The sequence below is a fragment of the Lacerta agilis genome, chromosome 14 (assembly GCF_009819535.1).
Source record: "Lacerta agilis isolate rLacAgi1 chromosome 14, rLacAgi1.pri, whole genome shotgun sequence".
Classification (NCBI taxonomy): domain Eukaryota; kingdom Metazoa; phylum Chordata; class Lepidosauria; order Squamata; family Lacertidae; genus Lacerta; species Lacerta agilis.
Genome location: NC_046325.1, coordinates 4,334,073 through 4,354,417, shown reverse-complemented (window position 1 = coordinate 4,354,417; position 20,345 = coordinate 4,334,073). Strand labels below are relative to the sequence as shown.

The 20,345-nt window shown below is 54.6% G+C and overlaps 1 protein-coding gene across 5 annotated transcripts in view; it reads right to left on the bottom strand.

The window, feature by feature from the left end:
- Nucleotides 1-20,345, bottom strand: part of KDM6B (lysine demethylase 6B) — a 90,118-nt gene that overhangs the window by 54,661 nt on the left and 15,112 nt on the right. For 3 of the 5 annotated variants that reach the window (XM_033171219.1, XM_033171223.1, XM_033171224.1), the window contains exons 1-2: nt 14,490-14,651; nt 4,412-4,540 (exon numbers count right to left, since the gene is read on the bottom strand). The gene's annotated coding sequence lies outside the window, so the exon portion shown is untranslated. Of the gene's footprint in view, nt 1-4,411; nt 4,541-13,667; nt 13,692-14,489; nt 14,652-20,345 lie in introns of those variants that run through there. The other 2 variants (XM_033171221.1, XM_033171220.1) reach the window with 2 other exon arrangements.

Below are 20,345 nucleotides of genomic sequence, written 5' to 3'. Positions count from 1 at the left end.
GGTTTTCTGGACTGCAGTTTCCATCAGCCCCGCGGGCATTTTTCAGGCACCACTGAATAACTGCATCACATCCGTAAGGACTTGGCCATCTAATGTGACTCTTTGGAACTCCCTGCTGATTGATATCGGGCTGGCGGCTTCACTGTACTTGTTTCGGAGCCTGCTGAAAACCTTCTTGTTTAATATTAACAGTAGTAATAGCAATAATGATAATGATGATGATAATAATAATAATAATAATAATAATAATAATAATAATAATAATAATAACAATAACATATTACTTATTGTATAAGTGGGTTATAAAATGGGTGCCGCATCCACTCTGGGCAAGCCCACCTAGACGTTCAGAAAGTTTGTGGGGGTTCGCATTTGCTCCAGCCTATTCTATTGCAGCTTTAACTTTCTGTACATTTCAAATTACGGCTGTAAACTTCTCGGCGATAATTTCGCCGTGTCATCTTCGTCGTAAGCCGCTTTGAGGGTTTTCCTCCACGAGCAAGCAATATATAAGTTTTATGAAATAAATAAATACTAAAAACAACAACAACAACCCTTCAGGGCTGAGGGCAGCAGTTTTGGGGAGGCTGCCTTAGACACAGGATTGTCCAGACGTACGGACATATCTGAATTTGCACACACATATACAAACATTGCTCCATATCAGGGCAAAGGACCCAGGCAGACCGGCGCTAAGAAGGGGGGGGCATAGGGTTTTTTATTATTATTATTACAAAAGAGGCCTTGAAGTTTGGCAGGGCAGGAGGGGGGGTTGCACACAAACAAAACACAAGAGTTTCAGCACAGACCGGGTCCTTGCACAAGATTACAACACCGGGGCAGAAGTGAGTCAACTCCTCCCGAAAGTCTCGCAACCCTTGCCAGAGCGAGAAACAAAAACTTTAGAGCGACCCCTTTGCGTTCCCCCCCCCCTCACCCAGAAGAAGCACAGGTGAAAGTCGCCCCTGGCACAGCAGGGGCAAGCGCCACCAGAGCCACACGCCCTGCGGGAATCAACTCCATACACACACACACAACATAAAATTTCGCTTGAGAATGCTTCACCAGCAATGCCCACGGCAAATAAACGCACACCTTGAGTTGGAAGGGACCCAAAGGGTCATGTAGTCCCCAAACACACACACACACACACACACACACACACAAACACACACACACACACACAGCCTTGATGTGAAGGAATCCCAGGTCAGGGAGGGCAAGGCGTCCGAGGTTGAGCCGGCGAGAGCGCTGAGCGCGCAACATGTGCCAGGAGAAAAACCGGCACGGAAACTCTGGTGTTCCTCTCTCTCTCTGCCACTCGCAGAATCCTTCCCTTCCCCTCACAAACACACACAAAGGAGGCAGACACAGAGAGAGAGAGACCCCGGCCTCGCACACCCACACCCACACCCACGGCCTGGTCTAACCTACCTCGTGGCCCCAGAGAGGCATGGTGTGCTTCGAAGAGTTGCTGTCCCCCAGGGGTACACAAAGGAGCATTGACTGCCTCGCACACAGCCCAGGGAATCGTGGTGTGTGTGTGTTAACTTCTGTGCTTCCTCCTCTTGCTTGCCTGCCTGCCGGCGGCGTGTCCTGCCCTCCCCCCCCCTTACACACACACACACACCGTGTGGGGTTCGGGGTCCCTGCCAAGTCAGCAGAGCACATGCGGGGGGTGAATTCCGGCCACAAGTGACTCAGCCCCCCCCTCCCCGTTCCCTCCACCCCCGGGAAACTTGTCTTGGTTTAAAGGGCCGGGGTGACATCATCACCACACACCCCCTCTAGCTCCCTCCTCCACTCAGCTCCCCACATCGCTGCCCCGCCTGGGAATCCCAGACGAGGAGGCGGCCTCCCCCTCGCCAAGCCCCGGCCGGCCGGCCTTCCGCTCTGAGGAAATGCAAGCAAGAAAAGCCTAACGGGGGAAAACACACACACACACAGAAAGCAAACCCCAACACAGTCATACTGGCCAGGAGCGCATAACAGACATGGGCGGCACATGAAACTTTGCAAATGTGTAAGCACGGAGACGTACACACACCGTCTATCTAGCTATGTATTTCCCTGCAATGGAAGCGCACGCATGCACACAGAGCTCTCCTTCATCCGAGGGCGGGCTGTTCGGTCCCACGCATGAGAGGAGGAGAGGCGCAGCGGCAAGCCCTGCAGCCGCACACGTACCGGAGGACATGAGTGCACAGAGAACGGAGAGGGGAAAGCAGAACAAAACAAGAGGCAAAGTACGTTTTGTGACGTCACAAAAAGGCAGCTCCCTGCGCACACACCTCCACAGGCAGGCCCATGCGCCCTGCAACTGCTGAAGAGACCACTGTTCCCCCACTGCCAGCAGCCTGCCACAGTGTGGGGAGAGAGGGCCCTGACCCCTGCCTCGTCTCAGCCACCCCACCCAGGCCCACAAGCCTCAGTGGGCTGACTCAGGCTAGAGGAGGTGTGAGTGTGCAGCCCAGACACCTTTTCCCTCACGGTGCGCCACCCTCCTTCCTTCCTTCAGGTAGCGAACCACTTCCAGAGCAACCGGGAGGCAATTTTAAAAGGAGAAACAAGGAAGGCCACGAGCAAGCGGCAAGATCCCCACTAGTTCCTGTGTTGTGTCATCGGAAGGAAGCCGCAAGCTTTTCCATGCCGGGTTTGAGGCAGTTTCTGAGGGAATTCTGAGGTGGCGGAAAAGGAGGCTGGGCATGGGCACAGAAGCTCACAGTTTTGTGTTTGTATACATGAAGAAAAAAGGCCCTTGCCGGCCGCTCAGCATCACACAATGTTAACAGGCCAAGCGCACCATCAATCCCACAATGCTCTGTGGCACCTAGGACCCTGGCCCAGCGCCGTGAGGCCCATCGTAAGGCAGGGCATGCGCCAGACAGAGGGGCGCTCCCCCTCACACCCAGGGCGGCCATGTTGCGGCTGTACGAAAACATTTGCGCGTTTTGGGTGGCGCTGCAGAAGTCACTCAGAAACCAAACACGCCCAGGACCGTCTCCGTCTGTGACACAGGCGGGGGAAAGTGTGGATAAGGCAAACCGCTGTCTCACATGAACTTATAACAATAGTCATAACGCCAACGGGAGCCTTTGTCCCTTCTGTAAAAACGCAGAAGCCGCTGGGGGGGGGGGGAGAATATGGGGAGGGTAGCAAAAACAATGTGAGGCGGGTGGTTGGGGGGCAGGCCGTGTCCGTGGGCCTGGCCCCGAGAAGCAGCGCAGTAGTGTGGGGTTAAGCGCTCACTCCGGCAAGGAGCCTTTTAAGGTCACAGCTGTGGCTGGGCGTTTGGGGGAGGCGCATGCGAGAGACTCTCTTTCTCTCTCCCCGTCTCTGCCTCCTTGTGGTTACGTAGAGAGAGAACCTCCCTCCGTGTCCCGCCTCCCTTGCGCTCACTGTCTCTCCCCCCCTCAACATGCCCAGCTGCTACACTGGCAGCATGCCAAAGAGGCGCACGGGGGGGGGGGAATTGTGCCAAGGTCCAAGCCTGGTCCGTCAGGCCCCCTCACAGGCAGGAAGGAAGGAAGGGCAGAGCGAGAGAGGCAGAGCTAATCTGCTTTTGCGTATGTGTGCCTGTGTGTCTTTGCAACACGCGGGCGCCCAGCTATTGTCCCCGGCTGTGGGAAAAAAAAAAGTGCAACATGCACAACTGTGTGCAGCTCGCCTTTCCGTATTCCTAGAAGATGCAACGTGCGTTCGTTTCACGGCCTCGCAATGCAAGAATGTGCATCAAAGGGGAGATTTCCTCCACAGCACTGTCTGACACAAACACAAACACACACAAACACGCACAAAAAGCCATGTTTTTTGATGTACCAAAATGTATCCTTCTCAATTGTCTGTGGCAAAGGCGAGAAATCTCAGGCCTAAGGAGTCCAATGTGGCCCCTCCAGGACACTTCTTCAGGCCCCCAGAACATTCCACACGCCACACCCCTCATCAGCCCAGCTTTGCACCCCAAAGATTTTGGCCCAGCTGGAATGTGTCCTTCAGCCTTTGAGAAGGCCTCTTCCTTGTCTGGATGCGCAAGCATGCGCGGAAGGCGAAAGTCACATTTGTAGCCTGCCCACCTTTGCCTCAGGCCACGCCCTCTGTGGGCCCCCAAACGGCTGCTCAGAAGGGAACGTGGCCCTCGCCTGGAAAAAGGTCCCCTGTTCTTGCTCCATTATTGCATAGTTTGCGCCAGAACAGCAAATCCCCTTCCCAAAACACAAAAAACCCTCAAGGTCGCACCCACCCCCTGCCCACCCCCAAACACAGCCCCCCCCCCCGCTGCCAACCAAAAAACAAAACAAAACACAGAAATCCCAAAAATTGCTGAAAAGGGTCAAACCGGAAAGTAAAAAACAAAACAAAAAAACCATAAAAAATTCATTCACGGGAGGACATTGAAAACCAGCCCACTCACCAAAGGAAGGGGGGGCCCGTCGCTGCCTTCTCATTGGCTGACTCCCCCCACATGCCGGGCCCATGCGAGACACGGCTGGTGTGGGGGGCAGGGTCTGACTACGCTCCAGCCATGGTGTGGGACCCAATCCTGCAGGGAAGGAAGGAAGCAGGAGTTAGAGAGGACGAAGGAGGCTTTGACTGAAGAGTCAGAAATTCACAGACACACACACATACTGCAAATTTTCAGGGAATAATCGAATCCCACAGGGTGACGCCACCTATTGACCTCCAATCCCACTTGAAGAGAGCATCCAGCTCCACACACACACACACACGTTCTTGCATAGCTCTGCAGACATGCCCCACTCCAGAAATGGCCGCAATTCCCCTGTGTGCCAAACTGCCTCTGCCCCAGAGGAAGCACAGGCTCCCCCCCCCCCAGCGCACTCCCATCGGGGATGCGCAAACCGAGCGAAACTTGCACCTCCTTGCGCTTTGAAGCAAACGCCTTCGCCATAATTGCCGGGACACCTTTGGGAGGTGCGAGGGAAAGAAATTTCTTTGCTGAACTCCAGGAAACTCCGAAGCCGATGTGTTCTTTTTGCAAGAGGGCGCAGGGAAAGTCTGCCTAGCCTTTCGAGGATCCAACCTGGGGGGGGGGGGATCTTCTGCCCGTGAGCAAGGGCCCTTCTTCTTCCTGAACCTCCCTGCACAATTTCCCTACAGAACCCAGAAGCTGACCCCCCCTTGCAGGATTTGCACCCGGCTCGCCTCGGCCGCCCCAAGCGAAAGCTGCAAGGCCTGCTTGCCTTATCAGCTCCAAGGACACAACAGCTGCAACTTATCAAAAGCCCAGAGACTGCAGCCCAGGACATGCACGCTTGGTACTGTATTTCAGTTGCTCATTCCTCCCGAGGGGGAGAGTCGTGCCAAGCTGGTGTGTCCCTAAAGGTGCCATCGTAGGGGAACCCCAAAATCCACACACACCTGCCCACCCCTTGTTGGAACCGCTGAGCCACAGCCTTGGGAGGAAGCAGGCCGTGTGCTCCAAAGCTCTTCCTGCAAAACAAAACAAAACAAAAAAAACCAACCCAACTTATCCGGCGATATTCCCTCTAGGGCTGAGCCAAAAAACAAAACCACAGCCCCGGTGAACCTGCCCTGCCTTCTGCGGAACCAGCTTAGTCACCAGAGTGTCAAAACTCTCTTTCAAATAAGGGGGAAACCCAGAGAGGAGGTTGAAGGGGAAAGTTGGAATCGGGCACCTGCGAGCGAGCGAGAGAGAGAGAGAGCTGGCATTCCGGTCTCACCTCTGCGCCACAAGGTTGCTTCACAGCTGAGAGCGATCCTTCGGATGTCCTTTTAACCCTGCATTGATGATTAATTGTGCTTCTGGTGCTCTCGGGGCGGTTCCACGCTTTCTATACTTCTTGCGCTTGCAAGAGTTTGGGGGCAAACGTACTGCTTCGCTTCCAATCAGTGCGCACCCCATCGTTTCCTCCCGAGACCCCGTAACTCCCCGCGCACCGCCCATGTCCCGCTACGGCGCAAGAGTTGGTACCGCGGATGCACTGCAGAAGAACCCGCAAAGCGCAATGAATTTGTGCATGGCCCAGTATGAATCCGCCGCAAATGCATAGTTGTTGCATCAATGTCATGTTGCAGAATGCACGCACGCACGCATGCACGCACACAGCAGCAGCAGCAGCCAAGGCAGGCCCTCAGTTCATCTGTAAAATGGGAACAAGCCGGGCTGCAGAAGAATGGCGCATTAAAAAGGCATTAACAGGGATGCTCTCGTAAATGACATAATGGCCGTTAACTGGGGAGAGTCTGCGTTATCAGCCTTGGCAGAGATAAAGGCCCCAGTGTGCAGAGACAATGGACACTCAGAAGGGTCCACTCCAGCCAGCACAAGGGGCCCCTTCAGAGACGCCCACGAGGGCTGGGGGGATCCCTTTCCGGAGGGTGGAGCAGCTGGAGACAGTGCCAAGGTCTCTTTGGCAACCCGGGCTGAGGATCCGAGCCCACGCCCAGTGCTTCCCCCTTCCCCCCCACACTCTCAAAACGCACCCCACTCCAGTAGCCTTTTAAATACACGATGCAACTGAAACAACAGCTTCCTCTGTTATTTCCTCTCTGTCAAATTTCAGACTGTAAGCTCCTTGGGGGCAGGGACATTTCTCTCTCGCCATCTACAAAACGTCCTATTTGCACCACCTGAGTAAATTCCAAATCAGCAGCAAGACTGAAGCTGAGCTGGAGATTCAACTCTGGCGAGATCCCAACCCAGAGGCTTTTTGTTCCCACGTCAGCCCTGGGACGTGCGGAGCAACAAAGCGGCGTACCTCTGACCACATGCAGAGTTCACTGCTCTCCCCAGGCCGGGCTTTCGGCCCGAGTTCTACCTACTCTTCCAGGGAACCCAGAAACAGGACCCAGACCTCGTTCCAGGTGCTCATTCTTGCTCTTTCCTGAATTTATATCCCACTTTTCCTCCAAGACGCTGCATCGTTCTCTCGCTTCCACTTCACCCCCACCAACAACCCTGCGAGGTAGGTGAGACTGAAAGACTGTGGCTGGATGCAAGGTCGCCCAGTGAGCTTCAAGTGAGGATTTGAACCCTGGTTCCCCAGGTCCTGGCCCGACACTGCTAATCTCTGCACCATGCTGGCTCCTAAACGGGCATCCGCTGAGACACTGCAACCAAATACTCTAGGCACAAGCTTAAAACCACTTTATTTTGTACTCCAAACCGAACAGTCCACTACAAACCACCACTTTCCACCTGTCTCTGGTTCTGTATTCACAACCACGAAAGTGAGCTGTCGCACACGTGTACGCGACATTTTTAAACCAAAAATATTGATGAAAACTCTTGCCCTGCATTCCTCTCCTAGCAAATTGGCTCCTCCCTGAGGTGGGACTTTTAATCTTGCTCACAGCGCATCAACATGATCACTGGGGCTTCATGCGCTTCAATGCGCAACGCCCCCGATTTGGGGGTCGTGAGGCCTATAACTGAGGTGAGGTCCCGGGACTCCTTCAACAAGAACACCCACATGCAAACATCCTTGGGACACCCAGGGGCCCCAGATAATAATAATAATAATAATAATAATAATAATAATAATAATAATAATAATAATTTATACCCCACCCATTTGGCCACTCTGGGCTGCTTCAAACAGAATATTAAAATGCAATAGTCTATTAAACATTAAAAGCTTCCCTAAACAGGGCTGCCTTCAGATGTCTTCTAAAAGTCTGGTAGTTGGTTTTCTCTTTGACATCTGGTGGGAGGGCGTTCCACAGGGCGGGTGCCACTACCGAGAAGGCCCTCTCCCTGGTTCCCTGTAACTTGGCTTCTCGCAGTGAGGGAACCGCCAGAAGGCCCTCGGAGCGGGACCTCAGTGTCTGGGCTGAACGATGGGGGTGGAGACGCTCCTTCAGGTATAATGGATCGAGGCCGTTTAGGGCTTTAAAGGTCAGCACCAAGCCTTTGAATTGTGCTCAGAAACGTACTGCTTCCAGGACAGTCCTATTTTCATTCTGTGTCATATGAATGACCGTGTGTGTGTGTGTGCGTGTGTGTGTGGCTTCTGGCAATGTACAGTTAGGCTGGGGAGGGGGAAAAGAAGCAGCAGAGCAAAGAGGTTGTGGATTAGGCCTCGCTGGGAAGCAGAGAGAGCGAAGCCGGCCCCACATGTGCTTCCCTGGCACAGCAGCTGGTGTCCTGCCCTGATGATGCAAGACTGCGCAATCTGCAGCGCCTGATGATGTAACGCCGCCCTGGTGCGACGCAGGCAGCTGGGCCCGCTGGCGCAGGGGGACCCTTGCGGATATTTTTGGCCCACAAGGAGCACCCCCTGGGAAAGGACCGGGCTTTGCTTTGCTTTATTTCATCTCTTTTTGCAGAGCTCTTTTTGGGTTTCTCAGAGTTTTGCAAATGCACCAGACAACACATTCTACACCAGCCCAAACTGGCCCAATAAGGGGATTTAGTTATTTTTTTGCTTACCTCGGGACCCGACACGACAACTGTTCTCTGCTAAGGGGGACATAACATATACGTGTTGGATCGGGCTAGCGGCCCACTTTAGTCCAGCTTTCTGGCCTCACGACGGGTCAGGCAGGGGCCTACAGGAAGCATGCGCTCCGCACTTGCGATTTCCCAGCACGCTGCCTCCGACAGAGGAGGAAAAGCGCAAAGGTTAGGGCAGGAGGAGCCGGCAAGACGGGGCAGACAAGTGCAGCCATGCGCCACCTTCTGCCTTCTCCACGCACACAGATGCTCCCTTCGGGGGCCTCCGCCTCGAGGACCCCTACGCAGGGGTGGTTTTTCTCGTTTCTGTGCATTCCCCCCCCCCCCAGCCAAGGGCAGCCTCTGGGGTCCTTATCTCTCCTTCTCTGCACCCTGGAACAAGATCCGCACTAGCAGATTGGAGTATATATAGGCAATTCTCTTCCTGCCGGCTCATGTCAGCCGCCACAGTCGCTCACCAATTATTATTTTTTTAAAAATTGAAAATGAATACAAACCCAAACCTTTCAGCCCAGCTACTGTGAGGGTCTTATCTCAACATGGGTGACCTCCCTCTCTCAGCCTAACCCACTGTGCAGGATTAACTGTAGGCCAGCCATTTATGCCTCCTTGACGGGGAAAATTGCGGGGTATCAATGCGGCAGGTAAATAAATATTGGAAGGTTTTTTGCGACAGGAAAACAGGACTCAAGGGTTGAGGTTCAGCGCCCCCAATTCCGCAGCCCTAAAGCTTCACTGGGGCTTTGCCCCCATTGCTCTCTCCACGGGGGTGCACACAGGCACACTGGTGGGTGAGGAGAGCCTTCACTAACCTGGGACCGCCCCCACCAGATGTTTTGGACTACAACTCCCATCAGCCCCTGGGGCTGATGGGAGTTGTAGTCCAAAACATTAGTAGGCAATGCCTGTGATACAACAGGAGCAGGGTTGTAAGCTATGCTTTGGCTAACGTGCACTGAAACTTCACACACTCACACGGACCCTTGTTCTCTCCCCAAAGCAAGACAAAAAACAACAACAGCCAAGGTATTTCAACCTAAATACAGTTTTGGGGGGTTTCTCCCCTGCTATTATTAAGGCAAGGCCGCAACTTCACTATGCATTTAAAGCAGTTGTCATGCCAGTCCAGGCTTCTCCCAGAGAATCCTGGGAATGCTTGTGTTGGTTAAGAGCGATGAGAGTCATTCGGGGACCCCTATTCCCCCTTCCCAGAGTTTCAGTCCTTAGTGGTCTAACAATCCCGAGAAATACTGGGAACTGTAGCTCTGGGAAGGGGGAATAGGCATCTCCTGATGACTCCCCACCCCCACCCTTAGCAAACTACAGTTCCCAGGAGTTGCTGAGTGGAGGGGAAGCTGTGGCTGTTTAAAGCTGTATTTTTTTTAAAAAAAAATCCCACATTGGACAAAAAATTTGGGTACCTTTCAACTCTACAATTCTGTAGTCCTATAATATCACTTTAAATCTCCAGGGTTGGCTACCTAAAAACTGCTCTTCCTGGATTTCGACAGGGGTTCGTGGAAAAAACCCAGGGAGAGGAGGCCCAAATGCCACAAAACAGGGGAGGGTAGATATTTTTATTTTTTGCAGGTGGGGGAGAGGAGCCCTCAGTGTTACCCCAAGGCCCCCTGAGGAGAGTCCAGGACCTGCCTCAGAGCCTGAAATCCATATCCTATACATCTCTGTGTAGGAGAGAGGACAGCACCCCACAAGTCCCTAGCCCTGAGTAACCAGCAACCAGGTGCAGCAAACACACTTTTCCTTCCTCACAAGTAGCACCTTGTGTGAAATTTCCACGCCTTCCCCTGCAAGGAAGTGGTTTTCCAAACAGGGAGAAGGGAAAGATGAGCATAAGGAAACTCCAGGTGTATTATCAGCACAGGTGCAAAAATACACACACACACACACACACACACACACACAAAATCCAACGAATAAAGAAATTTGGGGTTTCAATTCTAAACAGCAACGGAAGAGACTTCATGCAAACTTTCTGCCTCCCAGAAAGAAGCACAATTGGGGGGGTCAGTAGAAAGTGGGTGTATGTTCAATCTCGTGACACCCCAATTCTCTGGAATCAGACCTCTCCCCCCCTTCTTAATTCCCCACCAGAGAAAACAAGCAGGGGGAAAACAGCAGGCTGATATATTTTTTAAAATGAGGGGCTGAGTTAAAACTGTTCTATGGGGGTCTATCATTTTTGGGTGGGGTGGGGAGTCCTAGTTTCTGGGGCTGAGGGAAGTCAGAGGGCTTTCAACGTTGTTGTTTTTAAAAAGGTGATATCTGGAGATTCCTATCCAGTGAGGCTCTACTAAGCAGTATTTTGGGGGAGAGTTTTTCCGCCAAGGTCGGGGGGGGGTCTTGCATGTGAAACACTTTGAGGTTTTATGGGTGGGGTTTACAATCAAGCAGTATAAAAATTTTATGAAGTAAGGGGGGGAGAAGGGGAGCGTGGGCTGGGATTTGGTGTGGGGAGGGGTTAACCAAGAGCCCACACCCCAAACTGTCCTTTTTAAAACAAGGACCAAGGGAAGGGGGCAGATGCAGCGTGGGGGCTGTTCATTAAACCCCCCCAAGAGGCATAGGGCTTGGCCCATATCACAGGCACACTTCCAGGCCCCCAAAACCTTCCCTGCCGCCCCCCCCCCCGGTCTTTTCTCTTTCTCTACGCTCAGGATTCCAAACACGGCAGGAAGTGGGAAGGGCCCAGAGGTTTTTGGCCGAGACCTCAAATATTCCACTCCCAAGGAACCCAGGAGTTCTGGCACTTGTCTCTAAATTACCCCCCCCCCCACGCACCCACTTTGGCATTCAGGAGGACAGAAGCACCCGAACCTAGCCGGCACCCCAAAACCTTCACTCCAAAATCTCATTTCCGCAAACCCACATAAATCCCTTTTCCTGGAGCTGGGCAAAAAGATAGAACCCAGGTGTCCTGGCTCCCAGCAGCCCTTGCTGCTTTGAGCCAACCCACAAGGAGAGACCATGTGACACGGGTTTCGGGGAAAGTGAGAGTGTGAGGCAGGCCGGGCAGTGGGGGTGCAGGGGAAGAGGTGGAGAGGTCCCCATTCATACCCGGAGGGAGGGCATCATCGTCCCCCCTAGGACCCTCCCACCCCCAAAGCCCCTGCCCTCGGACAGCTGCTCGGATCTGGGCGGACACACACAATGACCCCTGGGAACAGAAGTGCGGCCAGGGTGACCAGCCAACCCCAGGAGGGCCGACACACCAGCCAGCCCCCCCCCCAAAAAAAACCAGGGGCCAGTGCCAAACATTCACAAGTCGGGGTTTTCTCAGCCGGAGAAGATTGCCCAACTCTGAGACGGAGGCAGAGCTTCCCTTTATCTCTCGCTCAAACACACCTACAGCACCTAAAACGAAAAGCATTTCTTCTAACAAGTACACACACACACCTGCCCTATTCAGCATAGTTGAAGAGGCAGCAAACATCAAGAGATATATATATATATATTTGCAGGGGGCAAAAAAAAAACCAGCCAAGCACTGTGCGGGCCTCACCTGGGCTTCCTTTCTGCACTAGGAGAAGGCTGCTGCCTGCTTAACTAGTTTGTCAGCCAGTAGGTGCCACCCTCATCACAGCGCACCTGTCCTGCTCCACCTGGGCACTCTTAAAGGGCCAGGCGCACCTGGCGCTGCAGGTAAGCATTCGATCACGCTCCCCTTTCACATTATTCCTAGCACACACACACCCCCAAACCCACATCAATGTGTAGCTCTGGGCAGCTATCTCCCTCCACCACCACCCCAGCCCCATAGTCGGAGCGTAGAGCTGCGCCTGCTCAGTGGCAGCCGGAAGACACTCTGTACGCTCTCAGAGGCGCTCTTTCTCTCCACTTTGCACCCTGCTCACTTCCTGGCAGACAACCCTAAGCAAAGGCTGAGAGGCTTGCCATGGTCTCAGCTCCTCGGAGGAAACAGATGCAGCTTATCTAAGCTGTTTGCTTCAAAGATATCCTCAATTCAACTTTCTGCCTCCCCACCCTCGTAAAAAAAAAAAGCCCCCCCCCCACAAGCGAACCGAGTCTTGTATGGACTTTGTTTCGAAACTCTTAACCTTGGAACGCACTCCCCCCCCCCGCCAAAAAAAAACCCGTTAAGAGAAGGGCAAGGGGGCTGGAGTTTGCAAGTTAACTTCTATTACATGAACTTCTATTACAAACTAATTTGCAGCCCCACACAGAGTCACAGTTGCTGGATCCAACCTCCCCCCCCCCCCGCTTACTATTATCAAAACTTTCTGCACTTGGTCTTTCCCCCAGTTTCAAGAAAAATGAATCCACGGAGGGTGTCGTTGTCCCCCGTCAAACGCCTCTGTGCTGCCCTTGGCACCCCCAAAAATGCATATATTCCGGTCAAACCCCCAAACAGGAGGTTGCCCCATATGATTCGCGGCCTTTCCCACCCCACAGATCGCGACTCAATCCTGACTTCCCCCAGCAGTTCGGAACACACTTGTCTCAAATCAGTTCCACTCGCAGCCCCCTCTGAATATTTACAGGCGGGGGGGCGGGCCTATATTTACAGGCGGGGGCCCTCTGCCTGTTACAGAGACACAACAATCCCCAGCCCAGCAATCCTGGGGCCTTGCCCCACGGAGGACGGAAAAGTGCTGCCTTTAAAACTCACACAGGGGGTCATATCCTGCCCAGCCTGGAGGAACCAGGATCTGGGCGCAGCGAGACCATGGGGTGGGGGGAGAGTTTGTGCAAAGTTGCACGGTTAAAAGGCAGGCCACGCCAGCTGTGCTTCGGCTCCCCCACCCCCCAACCTGCTCCCACCAGCTCCAAGAGCAGGGGTATTCTCTCTGCTCTGCCACAGCTCCTCCAAAGACATCTCTGGGCCGTCACCGCAAAGAAGGACACCCGGACCATTAAGAAGACCGGACGTCGTCCTCACATCAGGGTCTGGGCCTCTGGCTCCCAACTGCAATTCGGCCCAAACCGTAAAGAGCAGGCAACATAACAGCCAAGCTGATCTCCACACTCGCCGGAAGAGGATTTGGGGTGTCCCGACCTCTAAGAAAGTGGGCACCCCCCCAAAAAAAATACGAAGTCCTACTTCTATGCCGCAATGTGTGCAGGGCAACGGAGGCGCCCTGAGCTGGAGGCTCCCAGCGGAGGTCCATCATCCCACCAAGCCGGGTCGCCCCCCACCCCGTTTGCTCCAGCTGCAGAAACCGCTGGAGGGACTTTGGGGGTGCTGCTGTACCTCCTCTACCACCACATCGCCTCGGGGCCCAGCAGGTTGTGGGAACGGGCTCCTTCCTGATCTACCGATCGGGCAGGGGTGGCACCAGCCAGGCCACAGAAGCTGCGTTCAGGGCGAAGCCGCGACCCAGCGAAACTCCATCGCGTTCCTGCCCCGGTGGTGGCGGCGGCTGTGTCGACGTGGGTCCGTCCTCCGTCTCGGCCAGAAGGCTCTGGGCAACTCCAGTCCATTTGCACCCTACTCCGCCAAGGGAGGCCGGCTCTGTAGGCTATCCATCCGGAGCTGGGCTAGTCAAGGGGCGCGCATGGGTGCTGCTGCAGGAAGGTCTCTCCAAAAGTGTGCCGTCTGTCCGTCTGTCTGCCGAACCCTGGTCTGACGCCTGTTCCTTTAAAGGTGGCATGCAAGGTGAGCCCAGAAGGCAGCCAGGCCTGTGGCAGACTGGGCTCCCCCCCACACACACACACACCCTGTCCTCCTCCGCCAGTCTTCCCTTCCCTTCCTCCTCGCTTGTCTTCTCTCTTCCAGGCAAGATAACAAAGCCAGCAGTAGCAGCCAGGAAAAGACCTTACACACACAACGCAGCTCCCCTCCAACGAGACACACACACACAGAGGCTGCAACACTCCCCCTCCAGCACACACTCTCACACACACACACACACATACACACACACACACACACACACACACACACACACACCAGCGCACACGTTTACGGCGAGATCCCCCAAAACTGGCAGAAGGAGGGGAGAAAAGAGAGAGGGGAGGGGGAACCAGACACAGACAGCAAATGGGGGGTTTGGGGGTGCGGATCCAACGTTACCTGCAGGAAGGGGACTGTTAAGGTTGCGGGGGTGTGGAGGGAGAAGGGCTTTGTTCCTCGGGATCTCCCCTCGCCCGGCCAGCAGGAAGGATGGAAAAACCAAAAAATAAAAATAAAACCCCCAAAAAATTGAAGAAGAAGAAAATGTACAATATTGGCGAATTTTCCAAAAAAAAAAAACCACCAACCCACAAAAAACAGCACCCCACGGGGGAGAGGAAGGGGTGAAAAAAAAAATCGAAATTGGGGTGGGTGGGAAGGGAGGAGAGAGAGGGAGAAAAGAAAAGAAAAAAATGGCCAATCTTGCTTCTTTGGGGAGCAGACTTTAGTGCCAACTAGGATCAATCCACAGGGTTTCGGGCGCTCAGAGCTCTCTGTACTAAAACTCCCGTGCACACTCGATGGCTGGGCTTTGCTTGCCTCGGCTCGCTCCAGCGCCCCCCCTCCCCTCCCTCGGTCTCTCTACTCAAACAAAGAAATGAGGGTTGTGTTCATTGCCCAACCCCCTCGCAGGCCCCCCTCCCTTCCCCGAGCCCAGACATCCCTCCGCCTCCGCCTCCTCCTGCCGCCCCCCTCCCTTTCCGGCAAAAAGGCCGCCTCACTTCCATGTTCCCAGCCTCGCTCACATGCTCCCATGCGCCGGAGAGGCCGCTGGTGGAAGCGCACCGAGAGCGTCAGGGAAGGAAGGAAGGAAGCGAGCGAGCGAGCGAGGAGGAGGAGGAGGAGAGGCGCAGGAGAGCCAAGAAGGCAGGGCGCCGGGGGTGGCAGCGAATTATTGTTGTTGTTATTATTATTATTATTCCTGGAGGGTGGAGTGGGGGGAAAGACGGGCAGGTGCCTGGAGCGGGATGCAGGGCGCAAATGGCCAGGGAAGGTGCAGAGTGCGTTAAGGAACCGGACGGGGATTTGGAGAGGGGCACAGCGCAGGAGGGCGCACGGAGGCCGCTGCAGGAGAGGAGCGGGCAGGGTGGTGATGGAGGATTTAGGCACGTAGGGAAACTGGCCGGGGTTTGCGCCTTTGCAAGCGGGTCTCCAGCCGGCGGATGGGCGCGCAAGGTGGACGGACCGGAGTGGCCGCAAACAGCAGCCACGCGCTCTGCGCCCGGCTGGGTTACCTGCGCATGGATGGTGCCGACGGGAGAGTGGCGCCCGGCTGCACAATCCTCACGGCTGCAAGGTGAACTTTCAGGTGGGGTGGGGTGGGGTGGTCCCCTACTTTCAACCTCACTCCTTTGCTCTCGGAAATGCCCGTTCCGAAATCTGTCATTCAGCTTCTGACTTTCCAAACATCCCTTTGAAACGCACAACAGTTTCTTTGCCACCCCTTAATTTCATTTTACTTCATTTTGTTTTTGTATCCAGATACGTCTGCCTTGACTTCTTAACATTTTGCCCTCCTCCTGGTCTTGGACACAGCAGGTATGTATCAGCATCGGGGCCAGGGCAAACTCCCATAGAGCAGAACCTTGCCAACACTACTACCACCCCCACCCCCTCCCCACACACGGAACATAAATTCAGAATTTCAGGCGCTGGCAGCAGGATGGAGGCTTGTTACAATCTGTGACTTGCATAATCTGTTCTGCTTGCAATATCTGGCAATCTGGCGCATACTATGCTCTCTCCTCCTGCTGGCAACGTCAAGGGCACATGGAAGGAGTTTCCAGCATGGGGTGGGTTGGGGGGGGAGAAAAAGTAAGTGGATCTGATGAGCTGCCCCTCTCCTCCCTGAGCTGCTGCCTCCAGAATCTGGCAGGATCCCCATGTGTTTCACTTGCCGGTTGGCTGCTAGGGACAGTATGCCTCTGGGCATGCACAAAAAGGCAAGGTAAAGGGACCATTGACTGTTAGGTCCAGTCGCGGACGACTCTGGGGTTGCGGCACTCATCTCGCGTTACTGGCCAAGGGAGCCGGCGTATAGCTTCTGGGTCATGTGGCCAGCATGACTAAGCCGCTTCTGGTGAACCAGAGCAGCGCATGGAAGCGCCGTGTACCTTCCCGCCGGAGTGGTACCTATTTATCTACTTGCACTTCGTGCTTTCGAACTGCTAGGTGGGCAGGAGCAGTGACCAAACAACGGGAGCGGGATTTGAACCGCCGACCTGATTGGCAAGCCCTAGGCTCTGTGGTTTAACCCACAGCGCCACCCGCATCCCCATAACCATGACCAAACATCTGCACAGGTTTGGACCCCACCCTCCCACATCCCAGCACCTATTTACCAAGCGACAGAGTTTAATACAAAGAAAGTGCCACATGATTCACAGCGAGAACTTCATAGCAACCTTATCATAGAATTGTAGGCTTGGAAGGGACACCGAGGGTCATCTCATCGGACCCGCTGCAATGCAGGAATCTTTTTTGCCCAAATACTGGACTCGAACCCACAACCCTGAGATTAAGAGTCTCACGCTGTACCGACTGAGCTTTTTAGAATCCCTCAGTTCTGTCCTGGGATGCAGAAAGGGGGGTGGAGAGAGAGAGAGCCCCGCACAACTTTTCCGTACCACCAAAAATCCCACAGAGCACATTTCACCATCCTGAAAACACAGATGGGAGGCAGATGTCTACACACACACACACACACACACACACACACACACGGCAACTGCCTCTGAATCAGTGCAGGGAGATCAGGACGGTCCAGGTTGGAAGACAGTGTGCAAGAGAGAGGCTGAGGACCCACACACTCTCTGGCTGCAGGAGACACGGCGCTGGGATGCCCACTTGACCTGCTGCCAAGATTGCGTAGCCTTGTGCAAACTCAAAAGTGGCCACATGGATTCTGAGCGGTGCGCTGCCGTGCGCCCCCCACCTCCACCGCTCGAGAAGCCTGTTGGCATGGGCATGAGCCAAAGAGCACCTCAAAGCACCCAGGAACATGTGCACCGGGGAAACACGGGTGCAGCAATCAAGAATGCCAGAAGAGCCTGGCTGGTTGCCGGATCAGGCCAAAGAGGGCCCATCTAGGCCAGCCTCCTGTTCTCACAGCGGCCGACCAGATGCCTCCATGGGAAACCTGCAAGCAGGACCCGAGCATGAGGGACTCTCCCCACCATGGTGGAAATCCTGCCAGGCCTGTGTGCCACTGCCCAGGTCACACATCTCCATTTGCTCGGGGAGAGGGGGTGTCTCAAAGCCTTATTTAAATGGGGCGTCCCCAGAAAGCAGTGGGCACACAGGGAAGCAAAGAGGAAGCATGTTTGGTCGCTTTGGTTTTAAATATTTGTGTTTTTATCTTGTGAATTGCCCTGAGGTTTTTTTTTTGAGGAGGGGCGGTAGAGAAACCTAATAAATCATCACAGTCATCTCAGCGTCATGGAACTGTTATGTTGCAAGGACGCCGAGGGTCATTTATTCCAACCCCCTGCAATGCAGGAATCGCAACGGATCTCAACCTATGCTGTGGGTGACCATATGCATTTATTGGTTATTTTTTTAAGGCTAGCTTCATCCTGCTGCTGCTGCTGCCTCCCCCCCCCCCCCGGAAAGCACCCCCTCAACCCAGCAGGAATCAAAGTTTTGCTGCAAATAATTTTTTAGCAATTTTCTTTTCGAGAGAGAATTTGAGGGGCTGTGCTCGGATTCTGCTGGGGGGTTCCCCACAAAGGGCACCTGGGTGGCCGCTGTGAGAACAGGATGCCGGACAGCTGCGAATCAAGAATCCTAGAGTTGGAAGAGACCACAAGGGCCATCCAGTCCAACCCCCTGCCAAGCAGGAAACACCATCAAAGCATTCCTGACAGATGACTGTCAAGCCTCTGCTTAAAGACCTCCAAAGAAGGAGACTCCACCACACTCCTTGGTAGCAAATTCCACTGCCGAACAGCTCTCACTGTCAGGAAGTTCTTCCTAATGTTTAGGTGGAATCTTCTTTCTTGCAGTTTGAATCCATTGCCCCGTGTCCGCTTCTCTGGAGCAGCAGAAAACAACCTTTCTCCCTCCTCTAGATGACATCCTTTTATATATTTGAACATGGCTATCATATCACCCCTTCACCTTCTCTTCTCGGGTCCCAACCTCAGAGGCTGGTGGGCGGAGGGAGAGCAGTGGGGACTAGTGGGTGGGGACAAGCCTTTGTGGGTGACTCGGGGAAGGGAGTGTTGTTGGGAAGGTGCTGAGCGTGTCCCTTGTGTGAGAAGGCCCGTCTTCCCCCAAGCAAAGCTGGACGGAGATGAGCACACAGCCTCTGCCCGCCCCCCCCCCTTGCAATGGAGCAAGGCAGGTCCCAGGGGGGACCCGGAGAATATTTATAGCTCCGGCGTGAATGGAGAGTGGAGCAATTGGGGGGGCCCCTCCTGCGTTACCCGGCAACTGCCGGAGGGCACGTGTGGAGGCAGCGTAATCTCCAGCGACCTTTCACCCCGACCTCTGACCTCGCGGCACAAGGGAGAGGAACAGCTGCACCAGAGGCTTCTGGGTGGAGCGAAAACCCCACCGCTTTTCCTCTGTTGCCTTCCTGCACCCCCAGTCTACACACACACACACCAGACAGGACACCCCTACTCAAATTTCTGCAGCGCTCCCCCCGCCCGGCACAATTCCAGACCGCCGCGCACCCTTCCCCGGGCTCCAAAAACGCCCAAAACCCCGTCACAGCTGCTTCTATTTCCACACCGGAGAGAGCTGCATTTCTTGCTTCTCTGGAGGGGGGGGGTGGTAGGATGGGGGCTTGCTTTTTAATGCTTCCCATTGGTGCCGTTCCCCTGCACCTCACTTTTGGCCATTTCCCTGCTCTAGGGACACTGAAAAGAAGGGGGGCAAAGGTGGATCCCCCATACCCACCCACCCAGCTCTTTCGGTCCACGTTTGCAATATGGCTCACAAATTCAACCCACTCCAGAAGTGACCTCAGGCCAGGGGGGCGGGCACAGAGGATTGACAGAGGTCACTGTGGCATGGGGGGGGGCAGAAGCTGGCTCCAGATTTGCAAAGTATCCTGGCTGCATGTGCACGCACACAGAGAGAGAGCAAATAAATGTGTTTTTTCAATACCATGTGGGGAGGCGAGGAGGCTGGGAGGTTAGGAAAGGTGTTGAGAAACTGGGAAAAAAAAAACTGGAGCAGTGGAACCTTGACCCACATACCCAGATTTCCTCTCTTTGCAGCGCGCATGTTTCTTTTTATCTGTCTCTCCCTCCCACCCCTCCCCACAGCATGATCCACAAAGCTGCCACAACCACCCCCTCATCTCTCTCCCCCCCCCCCCCCACGATGGAGAACCGAGAGAGAGACAGTTCAGCCGAGGACAAGCAAAGAGCAGCAGCCCTTATATAAGCTCACTTGTAAAGGCAAGGTGGGGAGAAAGAGTGGAGGGAGGCAAAGGTGTGTAGCTCTCTCCCAGCAAGGGCTGCACCCGTGACTCATGCCCTCCTGAGGCCCTGGTCTCCCTCCCAGAGGACCCAGGCATCCGGGGACCCAACACCCCGACTCTCCGGCAACAAGCTGCTTAGCAGAGACCCTCGCAGGAATCCTGAGCCATCAAGCCCGCCCACTGACTCAAATTATATTTCTCCATCCCTGTGTAACCTCTCCAAAGCCCCCTTCCCCCTGTCATTCCCAGGAGTGGGGAGGGGGAGATGCCAAGAGCTCCCTCCCCTGGCTTGAAGGCAGAAGCCCCCCCCCCCAGTACGTGCAGCAGAGCAGAAGTGTGCAAGGCTGTCAAATGGAGCGGGGTGGGGGGGGTGGGCTCCACCCCTCCACAGCTGTGCCACTGTGGGCTGACCCCCTGGCAGCCTGTCATGTTGGCAGTGGGCAGCCAATCAGGGCAGAGAGAGGGGGACCAAACCCAGGCAGCCAATGGGAGCGCTTCCAGGAGCAGAACAGGTTCAAAACTGGGTTTCCCCTGCACACACT